General features: G+C 38.2%; 1 long non-coding RNA gene across 13 annotated transcripts in view; it reads right to left on the bottom strand.

The window, feature by feature from the left end:
- Positions 1–22,156, bottom strand: part of LOC137861858 (uncharacterized) — a 535,363-nt gene that overhangs the window by 166,466 nt on the left and 346,741 nt on the right. For 11 of the 13 annotated variants that reach the window (XR_011099892.1, XR_011099897.1, XR_011099895.1 and 8 more), the window contains 2 exons: positions 19,639–19,751; positions 14,546–14,738 (listed from right to left, as the gene is read on the bottom strand). The exons of 1 other annotated variant lie outside the window; for it this stretch is intronic. This is a non-coding gene — a long non-coding RNA (uncharacterized lncRNA). The remainder of the gene's footprint in view (positions 1–14,545; positions 14,739–19,638; positions 19,752–22,156) is intronic. One more of the 13 variants, XR_011099894.1, reaches the window with a different exon arrangement.

The raw sequence follows: 22,156 nt of genomic DNA, 5'->3' as shown, positions 1-22,156 counted from the left end.
AAAAAGATAATTACTTCCTTCTTTGAAAAACATCTCTATCTAAACATCAACATAAAGCTTTCACAAACCTACTGTTTTTTCATAACTTATTTCTAAAGGGCAAGGAGTGGGAGGGTATCCCATATCCTCCACGGCACCCGTGCAGGAACACTGCATACAAACTAACAACAGAACCCGCTGTCCCCCAAAAAACTTGTTTGCATGCTTTGAAAGAAAAACTGTGGGAGCCCTCATTACACAAGCATCTTAAATAACAATCCAAAAAACTATTTTAAATTTCTATAACTAATAATATTGTCCTTTAGCCAAAGCATTCTAAATTCTTTTCCCATACTAATGTATTGTTTTAAAGTGCAGCAAATCAGAGAAAAACACTTTCCTCCAAGATACCCTCAAAGCCCTCTGCAGTTCCCAGGCCCTTTTTCAGCTTTACTTGTAGGTCATGTTTTCTAGTATGCTGTTAATTTTCTATCCTCCTTCTCTAGAGGCCCCCCAGCCGTCAACACTCTCAAACTGAATCCTCTAGTATGAAACCTAGATACTTCCATTAAGATCTCATCCTTGCTGAAATTTGTGGCCCACAGAAGCATGTTGTTGACTCCTACATAAATTGTGACCTACAGTAACTCACTGGTCCTTTCTGAATTAGAATAGTTACCTTATCAACTATTTCCCTTCTTCAATGTGTATTCCTTCCACACCTGCATACGTATGATACTCTGCACTTGATCCTCTTGAACGTCATCCTATTTTTGACAGGCCACTCCTCTAATATCTATACTATTTTGAAGTTGAAACAATCTCCAAAATGCTAGGAGATGGTCAGATTCATAAAATATGCAATTTAACAATTCCATTAGCTAGACAATTAATGAAAATGCCAGCAACAATAGGGTCCAGAAAATAACTTGATTTCATTCAAAGTATTCAAATAGCCACATACCAAAATAGCTCCCCTTATAGCAGTTTTCCAAACAGATCTGCATCCTACATTATTTTCATCTAAACCACTTATATTTCTCTCAGGAAAATGTGAATGGAACACTGTCAAAAGTATAACTGGATTCAAAGTGCAGGACTAAACAAAACCCATTTCTGTACTTTAAAAGAAAATTAGTTTGGTTGGACAGTCTGTTCTTATCAAGTTAAGTTGACTGTTTTCCATCCCTTTGTTTACAGACATACAAATGCTTAATTTCAGAACAACTAAATTTGGATTTTTCCCACAACTTGAACAGAATTTGTCTAGAAATTTCTGGCCCCTCCCTTCTTCCCATTCTCACATTTTTCAAATTCTTCCAATATAGTATACATCTGTCACAAAATTTTGACAATAACTGCCAACAACTCTTATTTCATTAGTGAGCTTTAATTACACCATGATGAAATTCCTCATGCTTTTTCATCGCTTCTTCTTTCCCAATTACATACTATGGTCTCTGCCTTATGTTACTACTGCTATGAATCACATAGAATTAAAAACACAGACCTACTGAGCATCACTTGTTGACAGCTTCCCTACTGTACTGACCACTGATAACGCCTTTCCTCTTTACCTTATTGCCAACAAAGGCAAAAGAATAATAATAAAAAATTAACCAACATGCTATTTTGTTTGAAGAATTATGTTCCATACCTCAGGTTTTCCTGGATGACTACAATCTATTTTGGAATTTACCCTTATCAGACTGGCCCTGCCTCCTCTGCTTGCACCTTCCATTTTTGCATCTGATATCCCATGTGAAATCACGATTTAGCCTGAACTAATTTGCTGCCTTTCCTCAAAACACATTTTTCCACCATTGTCTATAATATAATTTATTTAAGGAACTGGCAACCTTTTTTTTTTTTTTGAACACCTGTTTTGCTTAGACTAGCCATCCAGGAGAACCCACTTACCAATGCTCTGAATTCCTGAAATCCATTGCTTCTGTTTGAACACAGCTTCTAGCCTCTAACAAGTCTCTACTAAACATACTCAAACTAAAACCCTTCAATGGTTTGCAACTTCGTTAGATTGAGAGTGGTTTTTCAATTAAATACAGGCGTTAAGTACAACTGAGACCTTGTTACCTAATTCAAGCATCTGTTTCAAAATAAATATATACTACAAGCTTTCAGAAAGACAAATTAGAAACTTTTAGTATAGGAAAAATAGCATATTCTTGTAAGCTTGAAAACAACCATACCATCTTTTCTATATCTTTCAATAACAAGCAAAGAATTCTCCTGAAGGATACATATGAATGTTTTCACTTTGAAAAATTAAAATCTAGGAAGATTCTAAACAACTGAAAGTGGAAATGTCTCGTTTTTTTCCCAGTTGGTAATGATCTATGACCAGAACTCCTTCTGGCCACAATAAATACCAAACAACAAAATGGAGTAACCACCTTACTTACATACAGTAAGCCTGAGTATTCTGCAGCTCTATCTTTGTACTTCAGCACGTACATGAAATAAGGAAAGAATCTTTGCCTCTACAATGTACCACTTTAAAAGCAAACTTAGATGGTGCTGGAGTCTGAATGAACTCTGTTAAGAGGGAAATATTCCATCAGGAGGTCTGAGCCTTTGAGGGGTGGTGGCAGAAATGGTTAAAAGAGTATTACAGCAAAGTAAGAGAATTTGCATAAGCAGGCAGGCTCATCTGAGATGAAAAAACACAGTAACGGAATATGTTTAAGGTCCTTATTCTTGACATTTTTCCAGATAAGCAATTTGTAGGGACAACCCCCATTCATTTCTCCTGGACACTACAAAGACTCTTGAATGCAGCAAAGGTGGTGGTTAAGGTGACTCATAGCAGTACAGATCACATGCAACACAAGGCTTATATCTTAGATATAATATATCCCTAAATCCTCCATGACACATAAAAGCTTTAGGTAATTGAATTTCATTTACCATCTCTTTCAACATCTCCTGAAGCTTAAAGACTTCTGCCCCTTTCCGCTGTGGATTATTCTGACCAGTTGGACAGTAGTTTTCTGTTAAAAGCTTTAACTCATAATTATGATACCTAAGTACCATACATATAAGGGCCTGTTACTCATAATTTTTATTATGAGTCCTATTTATGAGATCAATGCTTTACTGATTTTATCATTTATATACGGAAATATCATGTCTAAATCCTACTCCGAGCTGTGAGGTTATATCCTCCAAAAGTTTAGCCCCCCCCCCCTTTTTTTTTTTTATATCTCCCCATAAGTTCAGAACTCCTTTCATTTCTAGCTGTTTCAGAAAGCCATTTACGTCCTAGCTGCTGTGCAGTCAGTGGACTGCATCTCATACAGATTACAGGGAGTTCTTCCCTTATAGGTTACATAGTTGACATTTCCAGTTCTCATTCACTATGAGAAAAAAAAAGAAATGCAGTAAGTGCACAAAAACGAGCCATCTTGCCAAAGAGGTGCAATCTGGAAGTTAAAGCAAATTAAAGTTCATTAGTTTGTGTTATCAGAATGCGTACTCTAATTTGAGTGGAACAGTAAAAATAAAATAAAATAAAATTACCACAGTTTTAATATTTATGATATATAATTTCTCTGCTGTTGTCGGACTCAAAGTCGATTAGCACTTCATAACAATAAACAAGTCTTTTTGAAACCTAGATCTGTTTTATTTGGAAGTGGGGACGAAAAAAACTGTGGAAACATAGAGACTTGGGGGAAGGATAAAGTCAGGAAAACCAATAATTCAACAGGAAGAAAATCATCACAGAACATTTAAGATGCTTCAGATTGTACAAGGATACCAAAGCAACACTAGGGTTGTAAGAAGCAGAAGAGGTCAGAAACTGGAAAAAATCATGTACTGTGAAGCATAGTAAAGTCCAAATCGGAAATCAATATACAAAAATCCAGATTTTCACAGAGAAGCAAAAGCATTAAAGAATTATGAAGCATGAAGAGACCTCACAGGAAGCCCTGTGTTGTAGGAATAACTACGTCTGTGCCTCTGTGCTTCTTCCAGCAGTCCTTCCTTTCCTTCCTCCCTTTACTCCCTCCCTTGCCATCTGTAATATCTTCTCTCCCTTCTCACTGAAAGGAGCTTCACTCAAGCTGGTCAATGCTTTATTTTGCACTGAGATGACCGGTGCAATCTACTGGAAGGATGGGCACTCACCCACAATCCAAGCAGGACACATTCCTACCTCAAAGGGTTACGGTAGCTTTATGGAGCCATTCACTGAAATAAAAGATAAAGTGTTCATAGCTGCTAGTTCTTCCAACCACTGGGCTCAGTGGGTTGCTTGAGACCTCTAATACTTTCCTTCCAGACTCCCCATTTTTAACCCAAACCTCCCAGGCTTTTCCTATTCTTCATCAAGGCCATTTGCATCCTGAACATACCAGCAAAATTTTGGAATTGATGATATCCTGCATTCCAAACCACCTCCCCATAGGCAGATACCACAGATATTTATTTCACACAGGCACATAAACATTTTGTTCCCCTACAATATTGCACATTCTTCTCAGTACTCACTGCACCACTGAACCATGGTGGCATGGGGGAGAACAGGAAGAGCAGGCAAAAGAAAGCAATGGGTGAAGTATCTTAACTTTAAATCCAATTTATAACATGGAGGGCAATTCCTTGCGTAAGTAAGAGACAAGAGATTAGTGAGTTAGGAAGCATGTCCTTGCATATCTGGCCACACAGAGTGTTTTCCAGGAGCTGAGGAATGGCAGGTTTGACAACCTCACAAGCACAAAGATAGGAAAGGCCAAATGAACTACCGTCAGGGAATTTTATTTTAAATGGGATAATAAGTAGCCATTATAATCTCTCAAATGAGATATTCAAGAGAGTTCATTAGGATGGAAAAAAAAAAAAAAAAGGCAAAAAAACAAAAAATAATAAAAAGCCCCACTGAGCTATCTTTAAGAAGTTACATCTGTGCAACCTGTATAAAAGGTGGAAGAGGCCCAGCATCGATATGGGAATTGAAGGATATGTTTTGTTTGGCTTTACTGAAGAAAATGGAATTTAACACTCCTTTCTATCTACCAGGCAATCTGTCAGCACAGGAAGAGCAGTCAAACTACTGGCTTTGCTGACAAAATGTTCTGTGTATTAGTAGCAAGGAAGTAAAAACTAATATCATGCCAGCAAATGTTCTGACTTGAAATCACCAGTCTCAGAAAAGACTATCCTAGAATACTAATTACCCAACAGAAGACAAGAGATTGTCCTATTAAATACAGAGCTATATGCTGAATAAATGTGAACAGAGCTAATTTAGGACTACGCCAAAGGAGACAAGCAAAATCCCTCAGGCACTATTGAAGATTAACGTGGTCAGCAGAGTCAGAAAATGTCCTGAACAGAAACGAAATGGAAGAGAAGGAGAAATAGATAAGTTATTAAAGAACACTGATGAGGAACTCGTTGTCTTGGGCCATAAGGAAAAACCCTGTTAAGCTTCACTTGTAATGAGAATGTGTTTAATCACTTATACAGATACATAATCACCACCTATTCCAGAACATTGGCTATGAAAAACATGCTGGAAGCAGGCCAGATGCTAAAGTTCCTGGAAAGTGCTAAATAGCTTTTATTGCATGCATGGTACAAATATTAAATAAAGAAAGAAGAGAATAAGTCAGACACCAATTACAGAACTTCCTTTTGAAATTAATTCCATACATGATTTTCAAGTGTTTTTACAAAAACTGCTCTAATTTCAATGGGAATCCAAAATTAATTAATATACTCAGCATACACACGAAGATTTATTACCGGAGGAACTAGATAAAACAAGGTCCTGGGAACTCTGCCATCTACAATCAAAGTGCTGTAGTACTGATGTTCCCTTCTGACATATACTGCATGATCCACACTGGGTGCCTAAAAAAACAGAGTAACAGCCCTGGCAAGGAAGAACAGTTCTTGGTGCCAGTAGCATTATTTCTTAGGACAGGGAACCCAAGCTCCTGTTTTATCGACATAGGTTTGGTGAGGAAAAAAAAAAAAAAACACACAAAAAACACTTTCCCTTAGAAAATTAAGACATTACTGACAAATTAATATTCATTTAGGATAAATAACTGTAGAAAAGACATGTTATCAGGGCATGAAAATGATATTAGAGATTTTGATGTTATTATGTTTTCTTCATCCACTTCCCTTTAATTCCCATACTTCATCTAAAACATATTCCAGATGAAAATAACTTATGTAGCATATTTTTAGACATATCTCTATATTTTTTCTCTTCAAATTAACCTTCTGACTAAACAGAAGAACCTCTGTAATTCATTCTCTCATATATATAGGAAATGTACACGTATGAAATACCTGTAAAATGCCTTTGACAACAAATGGTAGCGTGAAGCATAGGAGGAGACCTCAGGGCACAAAAGAATTCCTGCACAAAGCTAACATCCTTTTATTTTTTTCCCCCAGATCTGAATGTCATCCTAACAGCACAGAACCAAAGAGACTCTCCTCATTTAGTCCTTTTATCTTTTCACAAGGAAGGTGATGTCCTTGGGGCCTGCAGCACACCTGATCCTGCTGCAAACCCAGAGCAGAGAGGGCCCAGAAAGCAAACATTCCCACAGTGCAGCAGAGCCTGGCTGCCAGCCTTGCTGCAGAGATGATCATGCACAAGGGAAGAGCCTTCTGCAGTGAAGCACACAGACACTCACCAAAATAAGATGTTCCTGGTGCTTCATCAGGGACTAAAAGAACCTTGCTCCATACACAGGACTAGGACTATAAAACCCACCCCTTCACAATCCATTTTAAAAATAAAGGAGCTTAAAAATCTTCACCATCAGCACAGCTTGAACATGCCATTTTCAGGATTTTTTTATGTTATAAATTGGCAAATGCTGCAGTAACTGTTGTTCTAAAGCAAATAAGCAGATAGATAAATAAATCCCTTGCTTCTTCATCATATCCCAATAGAACCCTTCACTGTTAATGAAATAAACTTTGGTTCCTGATGTTAGAAACCCACTCTGGAATAGCAGAGAATGGGCAAGACACCAACATTGCTGGAAATGGAATGAATGTTGGAGAGTTGACTATGAAAACAATAATATCCTAATATCCTGTTTTGCTCCATTTTCAGCACCTATGGAATACATTGAGGTTTTAGATGTTACTTAAGAGCGGCAGAAGTATTGGACAATACAGATGGTTCTGAGTTCCTTCTGGAGTTCCAAAGATTTTTTTATTTTATTTTTAAAAGTAAACATATTCAGTGTCATTCAGAAAACAAAAACAAATCCACCAGATTATGACATGTCAGATGCTAACGTTAAACCAGAAAAATTGCTGTAACTTGACAAAGCCAAACAGAAAGATAAACACACCTCCCTCCAAGGCAGCTAAAGAAAAGGCAAAAAAATCTCCACAATTGACCTTCACGAGGTTACAGGACTGGTGTATTAAAACAGAAAAATCTCTCTGAATAGTTCATGGTTCAGAGTTGCATGTGCAAAAGTCATGAAAATGAGAGCTATTCCCACAATTGTTTAATGTGGTTTGGTTACTTTTTCATACAGAAGATATCTTTTCCTCTACGTTAGCTGGTGCTATTTCAACTGCATGCATGCACTTATATACAAGCAATGATAAGCAATTATGTAGACTTTATAGTGAAGACTATTAAATGAAAATTGTGGTTTCAGTACAGCAAAGTAATATTGCTTTGCTAATTAACAGTACAAAAGGATTACAGATTTCTTCTGATGGGAATGCTGAGAAATTAAGCACAAGCTGTTGTCATCGTAGTATTTAACACTGTTGTTGGTCTTAACCAAGGACATGTTAAGTTTATTTTATCTATATTAATTATTATGAAGCTTAAGAATCGACCTGAAATCCTGCCCCATGTGAAGGATAGCCTGTATTATAAATAGAACACTTATGCCAGCCTAGACACTTTATGGCACTTTTCTAACCCCAATTATCGATAACAAACTAGTTTGAGAAGATATTGAGATCAAGGGCACTGGACAGTCCCTTAATGAGGGGAAACTGTAAGAAATATCAGTAATTATGAAATTTTAGGATATGTACTTACTGCAGTGTTCTCCTGTATAATAAGGGTTAGACCTTTTCTCCTCTAACTCCTATCCATCCATAACCCAAACCCTTTCACCCAAACTTAACGATGCTTTAAGTCCCAGCAGCACCTTGGCTGGGGTGTTCCAAAAACTAGGGACAATTTGCAAGTCAACAAGCTGAGTGAAAAGAGAACCCAGAATAAATATTCCTACCCTGATGCCTCCCAAACTGTATCAGCTTAGCACCTCAAGAATAGACCTGGGCTGACTGCTCAGACCTTGCCTGCATTAACATACATTGCACCCACTCATGTTTGCTCCATTATGAAAACAGAAAAAATGTCCAGTAACTTTACAAAATATGCTTACAGGACTAGATGTCATTAGAATACCCCACAACCCAAAGAAACCGCAATCCAAGTGTCAGGGCTATCAATATCACATCCTTATCTACAGCAGGAAGAACTTTTAAACAGCATTCCCCACAGTTGAATGCAGACATAGAGCCCACAAATCTCATGAAAGACCATTAGCTCTTTCAAATTTTTTTTTGTTTTTTTACAAACATGTGCTCCAAAATAAAGATATCACATGTTGGGTGTAATCATATAATACTCTTTTCACTAAACACATTAAGTAAGCATGTTTTCTCTCTACACAGTCATTTCTAAAAATCAAGGCACTCCTGTCACTCATCCTCTCCAAGCATCAATATTGTCTCAGTGTCTGGCATTTTTGAGATAATACCTCAACAGATTGAGACTAAGAAGAGGCAGCAACAGAACATAAAGAATCTCATGAACTGCCTACTAATGTAGCATTAAAGTCACACATTTGTTCACCTACAGGAACTAGGCTATTTGCTATTGCCAATTACGCCAACAAGAACCAGACAGAGCACATACTTATGATTTACACCAATGCAAGCACTATCAATTAGAGATAAAGCAATTTATCATTGGGATGATCAGATCATTCCCTAAATATCAACTAATAGAAATATGTGTATTCAAGAGACTTCCATTAGTAATGTTCGCTTGTACTTCATATGAAATAGATTAAAAGCCTCTCCTCAAAACCTTTTCTGAGTAAATGCTCCCTTTCTGTCGCAAGGAGAAATTACAGATGGAAAAAGCCAGACAAAGAGCTCAAGTTTCCAGAGCCCAAGTTTGTAAGTACATAAGTACAAAGTAAATAAATCTCACTGGACTATTCTTCTATTTCCACTGCAGTTTCTCTTGTATGCTAAATTTAGAGCATTTATAGACTAAATAATCCAGGAGGGCAGGACATGGAGGCTATACTACAACAACAAAAAACCACTAAACTCTACATCTTCATTTCCAAGATCTGTATGACATTTTTTTTTTTTTTTCCCCCACAGAATCACAGACCATCCTTAGAGCTGGCAGCATGAATAATACCTCAGTCTCTTGTTTGCTTTGGTATCCTGTCCCCCCAGCACATGCACGCCCCACCCTTGGGAGCAGTAAGCTTGTTCAGGCAATTCAGCGATACGTGGAAAGGCTTCTATAATCCTGAGCCTGCCAACTACAAACTAGAAAAAATTGATTACTTCAATCACAATAGGTGCATTTGCATGAATGAATTTTTGATTGTAGCAACAACTGTTAAGTCAGGATCCACAAAGCAGAGCAAAGTAATGGATTAGTCACCACAGCTTCAATTAATGGTTTTGGTTCCCAGTGGCAAATCAATGTTCATCAACTCTGACTTCCTTGTCAAAAGCAGGCAGGCAACAACACCATCTACAGCACTTAATTTACAGACCTTGTAAAATCTTGGAAGCAAGAATTGACAGAAACATCTGATTTTACCTTAGGACAACATATAAATTATACTCTACTCTTCAGCTCCATCTTGAAAGCCTTTGGCTAGAAGGATAGAATAATTCAAGAGCGCTGAGTGCAGAAATTAGCTCTGGGTAATCGTTATCTTAAATCATGTTTACGAGCTCTAAAATAAATAAAGCAGCTTCTTCTTTGATTTGGACTAATTTCTACTGAACAATTTTAGCCCAGTAAAATTAGGATAATCATGGCCTAAAAATGTTTGAATGAAAGAAACTAGGGTCTGGAGGAAGCATTGAATATGACCACCACTGCAAGTTCAAACTGTTTTAAAAAAGCCTCTCAAGTAAAAGTCACCAGAGAACAACAAACCAAGCACAAACTTGCACATCACATTTTATTTACACATTAAGAACAGAAATACAGAAGAGGCCAGAAGAAGCTTTAGGGGAAAAATATTAAGTGCTAGATATGGTTTTATATAATGTAATTGAGCAACTTGTTCAATGATAATAGTACTTGGAACGAGTCATTGTAGTACAGCATACAACTCATTCGTATTTAGTAATCAAACAGTCCACAAAACAGAAAATTCTGAAGGACTGTTTTGTCTTTGGCAGTTGCTTAAGTTAAGTGTAAAAACATCCAAAGACTTCAAATAAGTTTTGTGTAAAGCAAGAAGAGTCGAGCTCAATACTAAAGAGCAGTCAGTGAATCCAACAAAGAGCACAACTCAGAATTCAGGAGCTGTCCCAACTGGGATAGCACAGCACACTCTGCACAGCTTCTAGCATCACACCATTTCCAAACACACTTCCAAGATACTCAGCAAGTTTCTTCTTACACAACCACCAGCTCAGCTTTCTCGCATGCCCATTTGATGTATGCATCTCTAATCTCAGGCAGCCTCTTCCTTAAGCAAACTAACTAACAGAGGCTTGTCGAGTTTTTCTTCTTAATTACTAAAGAAACAGAACACAGAACTGCTCTGTAGTCATGCTAAAGCAAAAGCAACAATAACTGTGGAAAAAAGGTCCTTTTTAAAAAAAAAAAAAAAAAAAGTAAGATTCCTTATAGGATGAAACAAACAAACATTCTTTATCCAAACATAACCATAACTAACACTACTAAGAAAGAACTGAATGAAATCTGAAGAGATAAGTAGCAGGAAATAGCAGTCCCCCACTGGTTCAAAGGTAAGACAATAGAAAAACTCAATTTGTAATGAAAAGGTCTACCTCAAATCCATGAACTTTAATTTAGGGACTTAAAATATCTATGGTGTCAAGAAGTTCTTGAAATGCGCAAGTTTACAGTGATAAACTTGGAGCACTAGTTCTGCAAAGAAAACTAAAACACAACGACTATAAAGAAGAGTGTTTTGTTTTGTTTTTTAAAAGCTCTGCTAGAATAATTCCAGCCCTGATGGTAAAGTCATTTATATCCCATTTTCATAAGTGTAATGTCAGCAGAGTTGTTCTGGTAGAAAATATGCCATTTTTGCCACATCAGTACATTTCTATTTGTATGAAATCCCAATTGAACTCACTGGGATACTTGCCTAACAAAAATGTGTGTGTGTGGGGGGGGGGGGGGGCGGGGGGGGAGGAGGGGTTGGAATTCAAACTCTTCAGTGTTCCTGTGGTCTAATTTGTCTTTTCTTCAGACTATCTTTTATTTCTATATTCTCCTGGTCAGCTGCAGCAACGTACTAGCTTTACAATTCCATCTCTCTGCTTCAACTTTTAAAATCTCTTGGATCCTTCACACAAACAACCTTTCTTCCTATTCCCATAACAACAGTAAAAAGATGTGCCTTAGGCAGTCATCACTTCCAGGTTGAAAGTTTACCAGTAGAGAAATGTTCGAGCTAGCAACAACAAGTAACATCTATTGTTTTTTATATATATATAAATATATATACACACACACACACTCTTCAGCAGCTTTTTGCAATGGAGAAAATGTGAGTCAGAGATCACAGTGAATCCTGCCTAGTTGGACCTTGGATCAGGGGCAAGCCTTGGAGATGTACGCGACCGTCGCAGAAAGCAGACAGCCGGATCAGGATGCAGCTCCACTGAAATAAAGCACTCAATGTTTTGTAGTATGCTCTCGCTCCTGACCGATTTCTTCTTTTTTCTTTTTAAATTTCCAAAGGCCAATACAGAGTAGGAATGATATGTTGGCTGATCCAATACAATAACGGGTCCCGAATTAGAAAAGCTCTTTTCACTACTCAGTCCTTCCTTTAGACTTTGCTCAAATCATTCATGTAACAGTATGTTCTAATTCCAAAGCATAAAAAGAAGGATAAACCTTGTTCTTGTTTTGCTTAAACTAGCCAAAATAATCTTACTCCAGTGACCAAGAAAGTCTTCTGATCACCTACTCTACATGTGGATCAACAAGGATATAGACTGAACATAGCCCTGTAGGATGGTGTATGCTGATCTTTGTAAAATCCATATTAAATTTCTTGCCTAATCCAGCCATGGTAGCATATCACAGATGTCACGCATGATGAACAGTAGTTATGGAAGTGCCTAATTGGTATTTTTGCAGTGATTTTCCTTCCTGCTATTTACACCTGTTTCCTTTCTTCTGTTTTAGCCCATTACTGTTTATTGTGTCTGCACTGTGTATTGCAAGTAATCTCATTTTACTAGTTCCTCTCAGACATGCCCTGGGCTATTGTCACACTGTGCACTCGCTTTTCTTCTGAGCTCTACTAATTCTGTTCTCTTGATAATAGTGTGACCCATAATTCGTTGCTTAGGTGGCTTTCATTATTATGCACCTTTTCAATCAAACTCTGTTCTTACAGCATGTTATTTCAAGCCTCTATAACAGCTCTCTGCTCCAAACACTTCAGTGTTAACTAGAAAGGTGTAATACATAAATTTTGGAAAAAAAAATATAATAATAATCTTATACTAGAAAAGCTCACACAATACAGGCAGAATTCCTGCAACTCATGGATGGTCACATTTTGTTTCTCTGTGACAACCCACCACTTTTAGCCATTGGAAACTGAATTTCTGACCAGCTGAGGAAGACTGCTATCAAGAGGCTGCTTTGCTACAGAACAGCATCATGATTTAGGGTCGGAGTCAGCAATTCCACCTAACTGATGCAAAGTCAAGCTCAGCGCTAGAACCTCTGTTACAAGTACTTTGGGAGAGAACAGGAAACAAAAAAGGAACTTCTGGCTCAGATATCTTTTGATGGATACATATCTAGAACAAACAGAAAACAAAAAAAACACACCCACATGCCAAAGGATTTGCAGGCACACACACGCATATATATTAGTCTAAGACGGTACATGAAGATGTACTAACTCTTTAACATGGCTATTTCTGTGCCACCATCAGAAACCATTTTATCACCAGCTCTGACTTTATTAATAAACCAGAGTTAAGGTCAGACTAGGCAACCTATATTGTCCCTTTTGATGTTAAAGAAAAAAAAAAAGACTTTTAAAATAAAGACTGTCTACTTTTCATATGCAAAAATGATTTGAGGCTCATATTATTTTTTAATCATTTTGTCTGCTCTGCTTCTCTTCCTTCAGTAGAAAGAAGAAGATGAAAGGGGAACATCAGGTCTATATTGCTTACAATAAAATAAAATAAAATAAAATAAAATAAAATAAAATAAAATAACCAGACTGGATTTTTTTTTAAAGGCAGGAATTCAAGAAGATGCCACTTTGTGAGCACTTACAAACTCTTAACTCTGTTATTTCAAGGCACAATACACCCTGCTGTGTTATGAGACATGTATCTCCTCTACAGCACATTAATCAGAATTTCCTGAAATATCCACCATACTTTTCATTGCAAAATCTTATTACAGACCTTGTAAGAGTTCTATTGAACTATTTCAATTTTGCATCACAGCAATCAAAATACAGCAAAAATGAGAGGCTACAGTCTATGGCAGGAAACACTATCAGTCTGCAGATCTTGATAAATCATCTGATTTATGTCTCATTCTATGATAAGAATCAAGAATATCCAGGGTAACCCTTAACAGATGTTTTCATGATATCCTTTTAAAAAAATCCTCTAAGGACAAACACATGCCTATACCCTGCTTCGACTGCTCCGCTATTTTTACAGTGAAAAAGTTTTTTGGTTTTGTTTTTAAATACCCGCTTTATATCTTCTTTCCTACAATCAGAACTGATTACTTCTTGTTCTACCTCTAGAGAATATAAAAGAAATGAAATCACAATCTTCTTTATCTTGTACAGACTAAATATTTGTTACTGTGGTCTCCTTTAGCCTTCTATTTTTTTTTCCCCCCTTAAGTCAAATTAATCTAATTGCTTCAAGCTTCCCTCAGAGGTTAAATTCATTGAAATTCACATTTATTTATTTTTTCCTCATATTTCTGTAAGTCGTGTATGTCTGTCTTCATGGGTGAAACTCAGGACTGTACCCATATTCTACCTGGAGGCTCAAGAGATCCAGGAAAGACAAAACAACGTTCTTCCCTGTGTTAGATGGGAGACTGCAGCTAAGATATTTCAAGCTAAAACTAGCTTATTTTTCTTTTGGGTAACAGCACTGCATTTTTGCCACATATTCCATATATGGAATTTACAATATGCTACAACTACCATATCTATTTTTGGTGACCAGCTGTAATTCCAGATATTCTCTATTATGTGTGGGTTTCCTTCTTTGCACTTACCTGTGTTAGATGCTTGAGCTCAATCCTCCACTTGAAGATCACTTTGAATTCTGATTTTATCCTCCAACTTACTTGTGAAAGAGCTTCCCATTCACAATTCATTATGGCTCTCTGCATTTTAAGTATATTCTCAATTCCATCAGCAAAGTCAGTGATGCAGTAATCATAACAGCATGGTAACACTCAGAAGATCCTGGCAAGCAGAGATAAGCCCTTGAGATTCTCAACAACATATGAGCAATACTAAAAATTTTGCTATGCTTTTCTTCCCCTTATGTAAAAAAATAAATAAATAAATAAACAACCCCCCCCCCCCAAAAAATAAAAAAAAAAAATTCCCTTCAGAACAACAAGCTAGGTTCTCCAGTTTTATTAGGAGAACTCGGTATACATAGTTGCTTTTTCTTGATTTAATAGTGGGAACGCCTCACAGCTGGTGTGAGTTATGAAAGCCTCTTTAGCTGTAATGGAAGCTACATGAAAGCCTTCCCTGTCCCTGTTCTCCTTCACAGCATATTTCTGATAGACACAGCTTTTTTCTCAATCGGAGTTTACTCTGGTTTCCAGTTTTTCTACTACATTCCTGTTCATTCTCGTCCCTTTGTGTAAAGGCTGCCCAGAAGGATACCCCTGCTTTCAGAGAGCCAACTGAAACATTACCAACATTTCGCATATGTTGACAAAGAACCTTCCCATTTAACTGACTCTTATTGTTAACCAGGGTAAAATCTGTGCTGATTTGTGTGAAGAGTTGCCTGCCCACCATCACATCCCAAACTACGTGCTCGTTCTCACAAGGTAGTTTAAGAACTCTTTCACAATAAAAAGCTTTCTATGTAGATAGGGAACAAGACAGTTACATACAAAGAAAGCCACATACATGTGGATATGTTGTAAATATTAATTAGCTTCACTCTGAATGTTGTACTATGCCTTCACTCCTTATTGGCTAAAGATGCCCCAGACTGCACTTAACCATCCTGAAACCGTTACATTTAACCACTCTCATTTACTGTGAAGCACCTACAAGATCATGCTTCCACCCAAAACAGAAGCAAATGTATGGAAAAAGCTTGTGTGAGCAAGTTCTGGGCAGGGACAGCTAAGAAAGAGAAGTGAACAGGAATAAAAGATCAAGGTCCAACCTCAGAGAGCGTCAGCCAGAGGATGCCTTGAGAGAGGCCTGTAACACCAGAACAGGTGTTAAAATGCACTAAATCTCTATTGCTGCTTCTATAGTCACCTCTTTCGGTCTTTTTTAGCCTTCCTTTTTTTCCTAGACAAAATCTAACTTCCTTGAACTTCCCTCAGAGGTTGCCTTTTCTAACCCTTTTCTCTTTACTATTGTTTTCTTTCACATTTTTCTCCTTCGTTACTTCAGTATGGTGCATTTGTGTTCATTTCTTCTCCCATCTGTGCTATAATTCATAGATGTTATTAGAGGTGACCAGCTCCATCATCAGTTTTTATTTTCAACTGGAATAATACACAGAACTTCTCATAGCTATCAAAGTGCGACTGCTGATGGTATTAGATGCAAACATAATTAAGACATTGTTTATACAACCACTGAACTGCAGAAGTAATTTTACCTATGCATGAGTTACAAATTCGTCCATTTTAATTGGAACACATTTATTGTACTTCATCTGTTATTCTAATTAACAACCATATGCCTAAAGATGAAACAAACTTGGTTAATGGAAGAGCCATTAAGAGATCTTCTGTTTCTTACTCAGGAACCTGGATGCATAGTTCATTCTTAGGGGCAAGGGTAAAACTGAGTGTTGCTTTTGCATCCAAATGTCATCAGAGACCAGCACACTGAAAAGTACTTAGAAGGAAGAGAAAAAAAAAAAAAAAAAGAAAAAGAAAAAAAAAAGGCTGATCAAGACAACAACATTAGTGGAATGTAAAATACAAATGGGAAGTTGCATCAACTGGGAGAACATGAATTAGAGAATATTAAAATATTAAACAAGTTTCTGTGTAGCTTAGGGTGAAGGAGCTGGGCTTGGTCAGCCTGGAGAAAAGGAGGCTCAGGGGCGACCTTATCGCTCTCTACAGGTACCTTAAAGGAGGCTGTAGCGAGGTGGGGGTTGGTCTATTCTCCCACGTGCCTGGTGACAGGACGAGGGGGAATGGGCTAAAGTTGCACCAGGGGAATTTTAGGTTGGATCTTAGGAAGAACTTCTTTACTGAAAGGGTTGTGAGGCATTGGAACAGGCTGCCCAGGGAAGTGGTGGAGTCACCATCCCTGGAAATCTTTAGAAGACGTTGAGATGTAGAGCTTAGGGATATGGTTTAGTGGGGACTGTTAGTGTTAGGTCAGAGGTTGGACTCGATGATCTTGAGGTCTCTTCCAACCTAGAAATTCTGTGATTCTGCGAAGGCAGAATAAGGGGGAAGACTCATAGAGTATCCTAATCAACTGAATGGTGGGGCCATGTTTATGGAGTTCAACAACAGAGGCAGGGCCTCTGACAAGGAAAATGGCAGAACTTAATGGAGGAAAGTCCTTCTGGCCGCAGGATACAAAATGAGGTCTTTGTGGTGAGCAAAAACCTGGCCATTGGATATGTAGGCAGAACTAAATGATCAAAAATGAAGAAGCAATAGGAGAAACAGCCCAGTAATGAATTACATGTATACCTGCACGGAGGGCTCAGGTGGTATCACTCACTTGGCAGTTAAGAAATTCAGCACAGGTGTAAGCAGCTACCCCAGATGCAGATTATGACCAATGAGGCACATGGCAATTGCAAGGCTAGTCCATCCCCTTTTGCTTTCACAAGCATTCTTACATGCTTTTTTTTGATATAAAACTGTAAAAGATACCTATGCATAGGTAAAGAACTCTTGTAATGAAAAAAGTAGGAGTCTCATTATTATTATTGTTATTATTGTTATTATTATTATTACCTGAGAGAGCTTTCAAAACAGTCTAAACACATGCTTTTGGCCTGTAATGTTTGCTGAGAAACACTTCACAGAACAGTACCAGTTCTCAGTAAACAGGCTTTTTATAGCAAGGTATACCACAGGACAACTAAAGAAGAGGATATGGAAATGACTGGGGCCTCTTAAGGGCATTGCAACTGTTATGTAAAGGAAAAACTGTAAATGGATTTCCTTGCTGCACTACACTTTTAGTAGCAGAGATGTGTACTAAGGCGGAAAACTATTTGTCTCTGACTGCAAGAGATCTGTATTATTTTTCTCCTCTATGCCAGGGTGGTGACCTTTTGGATACAGCCCTAAAGACAGCACTTTCTAGAAATAGACTGCATCGGTCTAGAAAAATCTTGGACTGTGTTACTTTATTACTGATCTCATAAAGCAAAAAGAGAAATTGACTACTGTTTAGAAAGATTCTAAAATTCATTCATCAAACACATATACATATATAAATGCATCTCTACAGTCATATGCATACTCATACACAGCGCATATACATTTTAAATAAATCTTACAATTTCTATGTTTTAGCTTAATTTCTTAACACTTCAATATATATGATCTTGTGACTGCACCTATTAAAAAAAAAATGTTCTTTTGCACAAGAATTTACACAAGGTGCCGAGCAAAAAAAACCCTACTGTCAAAATCTTCACCATCACTTTCAGTGTCACAGAATTTGCTGCCTTTTTCAGGATTTGAGCGATTTATTCTGCTAATCATCTTTATATTATAAGCCCTTGTTAGGCTTTGGCAATGCACATAGTCTATCCTTAGCCCAAGCTATAATGCCAACTCTTTGTAAAAGGAAAGTTTCTAAAAGCTGAGCCTGTTACTGTAAATGCACTTCAGTACAAAAATAAAATAGAAATTCATCTTTAATCTGTATAACCACTGCCTTGAGGTTCCCAATGAGCTTCTAGATGTCATTGATTATAATACAAATTTAATATAGTACAAGAAATAAATACCGCCTAAGTTACAGCCAATTTACCCTGTGCTACCATCCTGCTAGATATGGAAGTCAGCAGGATGTGGTGAAGTCAGGATTTTATGGAAGACCTCTGAAGAACCACTAGCATCGGAAACACTGCTCAAATGCTGAGTGTTTCAAGATTTCATTTTTGCTCCTGTGAGAGATAAGGATGAACACACTTGAACTTTTTTTTTTTTCCCATCAAGTGGAGCGTAAGATTGACACCAGGCATTTTCTTCATAAGAGTTTGGTCTAATTTACACATTTCCAGTAGCAAGCAGAACATGATCCAGCAGCAGACTGAAGTGGCAACCTTTGGATGAGAAAGTGAACATAAGCATTCCTCCATCTGCAGCGCCTAGAATGTAATGTTACTGTATCGTGACCAAATTCTGTCTTGGTTAATTATGCTTTGATTGCGAAACATCCTTTCTGTGCTCCTCAGAAGAAGAGGTCTTCCAGGTGCCCCTTACTGGACACCATTATCAGCTGCCCATCTCAAGGGGCTCCACAGTGTCAGTGGAGCTGACATTCAGCTCCAGTTCTTATATTCAGTTCTTACATTCCATTCCAGAATTAGCCACATCAAAAAGTTACTTACGTATTGGGCTAACGTAAAACTAGGAATTACAGGTATGTGAAATATTGCCTTTCTGTGGGGATTATAGGTTTAGAAGTGGGTTGAAAAAACACAGCCTTATTTTAGTGGTATATCATAAACTAAAAAAACAAAACAAACAAACAAAAAACTCCAAACCAAACAACAACAACAAAAACTCAAAATAAAACATAGTACAACAGATACTGAAGCCACAAAATCTATGCGTATCTGTATGTAAGCACAGGACATGCCAGGTTTCCTTTACTGACTGCACGAAACAGCCAAATATTCCTGTAAAAAGTAAATTTGATGCTGGATAATATGGCTATAGTAGATGGATTCATCTGGGCACCCCTGGCTAATGCAAAAGGGAGAGCAAAGACCTTAGCCAGTTCTGCACAGGGTACAGCCATATTGTTGCAGAATTAAAATAAACTTACCCTGACCGCAGCTGGCTTTAGGATTATAGTTGCATCTGTAATCATAGGAAAGAAATCCACACTTCCTGTGACAGACTTTCCTCCCCTCCGGTAGGGCATGGCTTGCCCAGAGCTGTACCTGGGGTAATATGTGCTTCTCATCTCCACAGCAGAGAAGTCCTTCCCATCTCCACAGCACAGAAGTCCTTCCCTGATCGTGTACTTTCCACTCCCCTTCCTGCTCCACAGCATCTGCCAGGATGGGAAACACTTCACAGACCTTGAAAGCCATAAACAAACCCTGGGGACAAGTCTGTTTGCATTCACTGCTTCGTTCAGCTTTGTTACCTCCAAAGAAATAAACGGCACCCAATTGTTCAGTTTCCAACTACCCAATTTTTCAGTTTCCAACTACCCAATTTTGAAAATACCAGTATAAACATTAAAGTAAATCAACGAGCTACTTTTGTGATGCTCCCAGAAACAAAAATGCTTGATTATTACACGTTGGGTGTCCAGGCTGGGTGCTGGCAGTGGGGGTGATGCCTGTGAGGAGAGGCTGGGGCTGCCCTGTGCCTCACGCGGCTGCTTCCAGATGGTTCCAGCTGGCACCAATAGAGCCACATCTCAGGCCACAGCTGAGTCTGCCAGCAAAGGCAATGGCTCCTCTGTGGAAATGAGTTGGAGAAAGGGCAAACGCTGCCTGGCTGTGAGGCAAAAAGTGTGAGGAGCAGCTCTGTGAACACCCGGGCCAGAAGTAAAGGAGCTCCAGGTACCAGGGCAGTCCCCCTGCAGCTGCAGAAGAGATCATGGTGGGGCAGGTACCCTGAAGGACAGTAGCTCATGGGAAGACCTCATGCTGGAGCAACAGTGAGGAGCTGCCACAGGCTAACTGCAGTCCCACCATGCTCCCATGCTGCTCAGGGCACGGACTTGGGAATGAAGGAGTAGATCTGAGCCTGGGGAACAAAACAAGGTGGGAAACCATGGTGGTCTAATTTGTCTTATGTTTCTAACTGTCCAAATCTGTTTTATTTGGCAATAAATAAAATTAATTTTACCCAAGGTGAGTCTGTTTTGTCTGTGGTGCTACCTGGTAAGTGATCTCTCTGAAGTGATCCCTCAGCCCACAAGGTTTTTCATCTGGTTTTCTCCCCCTTCCTGTTGAAGGAGTGAGAGTAAGGGGGTAGGTATCTGGCAGCTAGCCAAGGTTAATGCATCGTATAACATTTGGCTGAAAAAGTATGATTACAAAAGTGTAGAGCCACTTTCTTTCAATATTACACACAGTTTTTCTGGTCAACTTCCAGTTAATTTAAGCTTCACAGAAGAAAACTATGTGCAAGAGATCCTTCAGGAAATAAAGCAATAATGTTTGGTATCTACCTATTAGAAGGCTGATGGGGCTGGTAGCTGTCATGACTGACTTTTTTGGAATTCAGATGCAAGTAAAGAACACGAAGCCTCCTGTTAAACAAAATTGTGGCCGAGAAAACAAAGCATCCATGATGGCATTGGCATGTACTGATTCTCCAGGGATTCACTTGTTTATAATGATGTGGTAAGGAGACATGAAAGTACCAGTGTTATCAAAACTTAGTGACTAATAGTTTTTTTTTAAAAAGTACGTGTCAGAAATTATTAAAAAGGCAGTAATTTCATCATACTGTTTAATGTCTTAGATTAACTTCAGATGTGGAAGAGAGACAAAAGAGAGTCATTATCCTCTGTGCTCATTTGGTATGTTTTCTACTTTCCTGGCCAAGGCCCATGCTTAATGATAGACATTTGCCTTTAAAAAACAGAAGAGTTAATTTTCAATCTTGATTACTACTAAGATAAACATTCTGAAAATAAGAGATGTTGCTCCTGGTTGAGCTACTGCTTTAATATATGAGCTATATGAATTACCCTATTCATCTCAATAAAGAATTAACTCTGGGAACTAACGATGCCTTGTTCAGGGTCAGTCTCCAAATGCTTTTAGCACACATGAACATAGGTTTCTGTTTCACTTTTCTCCCATTTATGCAAAAAAATACTGCAACTGTATGGGCAAATTATCCTACTAAATATAAAAGCAGCCAAGTGAGCAAAGAATACAAACAATAGTGCATCATCACTGCAGTTATATATCCATTCTCTCTCTGCAATATGTCTCTTTCCTTGTGAAAAGCCGAGTACCTTTGATGCAGCTCAGGGGGATGCCAAGCTCCAAGAGGTCCAGTTCATCCCTGGGATGATGGCAAGCACTGTGTTTTTTCCTCACTTCACAAATCCAGTTGACATTTAGGAGGATGGAATGACAGTTTGAGCCAGTTTCTGTCTCTGCCTACTGATGTGAATTCTCCCTGGGGCCCTGGTCTAACAGGTAGCTCTAACAGGGCTCTCTCTGTCTTGCCTGACAGTATTAGAGGTGGTAACCTTTCCGTTCCAAACACTGAGGTATCTGCAGGGCCGCACTAGACTCCAACCTTTGTTATCTGTAGGAATGCATGTGGACTATATTTGCAGTCTTGCCTGCAGGTCCTAACTAAAAGCGTCATTTTGTCTTCTTGCAGAAAATGAGTCTGACATACCAACAAGAGCCAGAAGCATACAGATGAGCAAAGGAAAATATCCCTGCTCTATATTAATTCCAAGAATTGATATGCGCA

This window comes from Anas acuta, chromosome 10 (genome assembly GCF_963932015.1).
Source record: "Anas acuta chromosome 10, bAnaAcu1.1, whole genome shotgun sequence".
Taxonomy (NCBI): domain Eukaryota; kingdom Metazoa; phylum Chordata; class Aves; order Anseriformes; family Anatidae; genus Anas; species Anas acuta.
This window is presented reverse-complemented; position numbering and strand designations above follow the sequence as displayed.